Source organism: Ovis canadensis, chromosome 1, assembly GCF_042477335.2.
Source record: "Ovis canadensis isolate MfBH-ARS-UI-01 breed Bighorn chromosome 1, ARS-UI_OviCan_v2, whole genome shotgun sequence".
Classification (NCBI taxonomy): Eukaryota; Metazoa; Chordata; class Mammalia; order Artiodactyla; family Bovidae; genus Ovis; species Ovis canadensis.
In genome coordinates this window covers 249007538-249012937 of record NC_091245.1, presented here as the reverse complement: position 1 = coordinate 249012937, position 5400 = coordinate 249007538, and positions in this window count along the sequence as shown.

Below are 5400 nucleotides of genomic sequence, written 5' to 3'. Positions count from 1 at the left end.
AGCGGGCTATTCTTCGTATCTTAAATACTGTACCTTCGCTCAGAGACGGTTGCAGCCAGGCTAACAGACTCATTATCTTCCAAATTCTGATTCTATTTTCACGCTCCGTTGATTTCATTAGATACAAAATAAAATCACTACCTATTAAAGTTGCATTAGAGTCCTAACTTAAACTGATGAAAGCTTAGAAACTTAGAGCCCAGGCTGTTGTTCGGCCTCCAGTAGATGAAAAATTCCTGCATTTTGCAGACTGAGTGGATTGGGCCTGGCTCGTATTTTATGGCCTGAATAGTCGGTGTTTCCCCAGGCTGGGTGGGGAGCCAGCAGTGCGAGCTGCCAATGAAATTACTTGGTTTTTTATCAGTCAGTGCTTCAACCATATTTTAAGGGTTTGGCGGTTTTTTCCTGGTTTCCTGAATCAAATGAGGCAAATGTGAGGATGGGAAGAGAGAAAATTTTTACATGGTCAACATGGTGCCTTCAGAAAAGATTACCCATAGAGATATTTCCACTGTTGATACTTTGGGGCCTCTCAGGTGGCTCAGTGGTAGGGAATCCATCTGCCAACACAGGATATGCAACAGACACAGGTTCGATCCCTGGGTCAGGAAGATCCCCTGGAGAAGGAAGTGGTGACTCACTCCAGTATTCTTGCTTGAGAAATCCCATGGACAGAGGAGCCTGGCAGGTACAATCCATGGGGTCACTCGGGATACAATCCATGGGGTCACGAAGAGTTGGAGACATGGAGAAGGTGGTAGATTGGTTTTACTTCTACATCAATGTTACTTTCCCCAGAAATTTAAAAACAAAAATTAACCAAAACCAGCTCGGGTTCTTACAAAAATTTTGGAATGGAAGGTTAAACGGCCACAACTTCCCAGTGTGTAACCTGACTGTATCAGGGGAGAGAGGTAGTGCGGCATCTGAATGAAGCTTGAAAGCATGCAGCTAGCTGGTGCTTGCACAGGGGAAAAGGTGTTGGCTGAGAAAAGAACCCTGTCCCTGGCTCAAATTCGGGTGAGCAAGTGACCTTCAGTCACTCTCTCTGTGGACTTTAGCTTCCTCATCTGTAAAATGGGGTTGTTGCACCATATTATGCTATTACTCTCACCAGATGACTCAGTGTGTGCATATGTAGGTATGTGCACATATCCATGTGTCTGTGCATGTAATTTTTAAAAGCTGCCTTTGGACTTCCCTAGTGGTCCAGTGGTTAAGATTCCACACTTCCAATGCAGGGTGCATGGGTTCGATCCCTGGCTGGGGAACTAAGATCCCACATGCCGTAGGATGGCCAAAAACAAAACAAAACAAAACAAAACAAAACAAAACAAAACCAACAAAACCTGCTTTCCCCAAAATTGCCCTTCCTCTAACCCATCCTTCCTGCGGCTGCTAGGCAATGTCCCCTTTGGGCCCTACATGAGGAATTTTTTTCTGGTCACCTTGAAGATGCTTTGCAGTACTGCCAGCCTCTAAATCAATGTTTGGGAGGATGGGTGGCTCCTGATCACAGGTAGAAGAGGGAAAACTCTGCCCTCCCCTCCCTTCTTCCTACATTTCCTCCTTCTCATCTCCATCTGGACTCTTCCAGCTGATTCCTAAAGTTGGGACTTAAAGGCAAAGACAAAAGAGACGACAGGACACTATCCTTGAGGTACTTGCTGAGATCCTAGCAGGTATAAAGCAACTCTCAGGGTACCATGATATCTGATGAAAACTGCCATGCGTTTGAGGAATATGATACAAAAACCACAAAGAAAAACTGACGACAAAGCCACTGTTTATAGACCACTTGTTATACATGAGGCGCTGTGATCAAATACTTGTATACATTGTCTTGACTCCTTACAACTCAGTGAACATTATTATCCCATCTTACAGGTGAGAACACAGAGACTCAAGAAGTCAGGCAATTTCCCCAAGGCCTCAGAGTGCCCTAAGGGACTGGTCAAAGATTGGAGACAAGCACAGCTCCTTGCCACCTGGCCAAGGAGGAATCACGGAGCAGACTGGTTTTTTTCACACTGTGGGTTGTAAACAATTTATGGGTCATGAAGAGTATTCAGAGGTTAAGAACAGTATTAAAAAGTAGAATAGACTAGAAAATATCAAGTACTGCTTATGTTTTATGAGTGGTGTACTTGTGCGCATACTGTGCCTTATGATTTAAAAAAAATGCATGTGAAGCTCTGGCTTGGAGACGTTAATGAATGAGATGGAGTGAAAAGGGCTAAGTATTGGGGAGTCTAGGTTTTTCCATACAGAAATTGACCGTTAATTAGTTGTGTCATTTCAAACACTCTCATTACAACTCTTTCTCTCCTTTTCTTATGGTTCTTTCTGCCTCTGACATTCTATGATCTTTTGAGAAGCACAGACAATTAACTTGTGTCCTAGCAGTTCAGAGCATGGCAGGTCACTGGGCCCTGAGGAGCTATGTGTGTGTGTGTGTGTGTTTGGTTGCCTGAGCAGAGAGGAGGAGGAGGCTGGCTTCCCTGGGCAAGGGGAAACAAGTGGAGCCAGGGCCTGGAAGTGGGCTCCGGGAGTACATGAGTGCAGGGATGAGAATCCAGTGCTAGAATGAGGAGCTTGGGGGCAGAGAGCGAATGAAATCTGTGGAAGAGAACAGATTGATAAAAGCGCATTTAATAGGACTTTCCTGGGCATCTAGTGGTTAAGACACTGTACTTCCACTGCAGGAGGCCTAGGTTTGACCCCTGGTTGGGGAGGTAAGATCCCCAACCGAAAAATAGAAGGGGGGGAAAAAATGCATTTAATGCTGAGACTGCAAATTTCTCAGAAGCTAGGCAGGTACCATAAATGAATAAAGTACACCAGGTGGGGGCTCTGGTGAGCTGTCCATCACTACTCGGCCCCTCTGAGGGGACAGCCACCATTCGGCTGGGTCTGGAAGATTATCTTAGGAGAATACAGTCCAAGGTCTCAAGAGCTTTTGATTTTTCAATGGAAATCTGAATTTTTATGTGAAATCTCCTGATTTGGAGATAGACAGCTGTATTAGTTATGGTAGGAAGGTAATGCTGGCGTAACAAACACATTTCGCAACATAGTGGATTTAAGAAGATGGACATTTATTTCTCTGAGATCAGGGCCCAGGCTGGAGGCCAGCTGAGCTCCGTGTGGTCATTCAGGGACCAAGGCTCCCCTCCCTCTTGTTCTGCCATCCCCTAGGGGATCGTCTTCAACTGCATGATCAAAGCTGAGTCACCAGCCTGTCTGTGGTCAGGCGGCTCTGCAGCTGCGGTGTTTCTGCCTCTGATCACTCTCATTTTCTGCCTTCCTCACTCCTTTCCTTCTCTTTCCCTCCCTCCCATCTTTTCTTCCTTCCTTCTTTCCCTTTTTTTTCTTGTCTACTTTCTTTTCTTCTCCTTTCTTTGCTGTTATCGTACAAAATACACTACATGTAAGAAAGACACATAAAATATACATTATAATGAATACTGACACAGGTAAACGCTTCTGCACCACCATCTAAGTTAAGAAATGTATTTGGTCTTTTGTTTAGCCATGTGGCATGTGGGATGTCAATTGCCCAACCAAGGATTGAACCTGAGCCCCCTGCAGTGGACGGCTAGGGAAGTCCCTAAGTTGAGAGATGTAATACCATGAGTTCCCTGAAAGCACCCCCACATGCTTCCTCAATAAACATTTGATTTCTTCTCCACAGAGGTAACCACTGCTGACTTATGTGGACAGCACATTCTTGATTAAAATGATATAATTTTGACATATACATGTCATATATACATATATATTGAATATAGTGTATAATTTTGCCTGGTCATGAATTTCATAAGAATGAGATAATACAGTGTGCTTGTTTTTCACTGAGCAATGTAAGATTCATATTTTTGCTTATACTCTAGTTCATTTCTTTTCATTTTTTATTTATTGTTTGTATAATTTGTTGGTCTATTTTGATGATTTGGATGTTATAAACAACACTGTTTTGAAGATTCTGGTCTATCTCCTGAAAAAATGCCCAGGTCCACAGATTCTCTTGCAAATATGCCCTTTGAGTAGAATTGCTGGGTCATAGGGATGAAATTTTTCAAGTTGACTAGATAATGTCAAACTCTTTTTTTTCCAAAATAGCAATAGTTTTTGATTCCCACCAGCAGTGAATGAGAGTTCCCATCCTCACCAACAGTTGGCACTGCCAGATTTTTTATGTTTTTAACAATTTGGTGGTATGTAGTAATTCACATTGTGGTCTTTAATCACATCTCCTTGATTACTAATAAGATTGAACATCTTTTTGTGTACGTAGGCAATTTCAGTTTATTCCTTTGTGAAGAGCCTGTTCAAATCTTTCGTAGTTTTTTTCTATTAGGTTACCTGCCTTTCTCTTACCAAGCTGTGGGAGTTCTTTGTGTAACATGGAATGAAGTCCTTTGAAACTTACATGTATTGCAGCACCTTCTCTCACTCCATGATTTGTATTTTCATTTCCTTTATGCTATTTTCTGATGAACAGAAGCTCTTATTTTTAGTGTAGTTAAATACATGTTTTTTTTTATGGTTAGTGCTTTAGTATGTTCAAAATGTTTTTCTCTATTGAGATCATTAAGCTATTCTCCATTGTCTTCTAAAAGCATCCGTGTTTTACCTTTCACATTGAGGTCTGTAATTTAGTTGGGATTGAGCCTTATGTATAGTATGAGATAGGTGTCCAATGTCGTCTTTTCCATATGGGCATTTAATTGTCCAAGCATCATTTATTGAGAGGTTGTCTCTGTTCTACCCTTTTGCGTTAGCTAGCAGCTTTGTCACAGCTCAGATCCGTATATGCATGAGTCTGTGATGGAACTTCCTGGTCTATATTCCAGGCCATGGCCTATTTTACCCTGCATCAGTATCACAGTTTCTTCATAATAAGAGATTTGTACTATGTCTTGATAACTACAATAGCAAGTCTTCCTGGAGCTTCCCAGGTGGCACTAGTGGTAAAGAACCCACTGCCAGTGCTGGAGAGACATAAGGGATCCAGGTTTGATCCCGGGGTTGGGAAGATCCTCTGGAAGAGGGCATGGCAACCCACTCCAGTGTTCTTGCCTGGAGAATCCCATGGACAGTAGAGCCCAGTGGGCTGCAGTCCATAGGGTCGAAGAGTCGGACACAACTGAGCATGCACGCAAATCTTCCTACTTGTTCTTCTTCGAGCTTTGCTTGGCTTTTCTTGCCTCTCTTCATTATATATCCACTGTGAATGAAACAAATCAGTAAACAAAGGGTGCTGCAGCCATCAAGCCACTACAGCCTCCCTGATGGTGAACCTTGAGGGACCTCAGGATAGTGACAAGAAGGCTGCCCACTGCCAAGCCTGGAGCCACTGAAACCACCCTCTACGGTTCATCCCCCTAGGCGATTCAG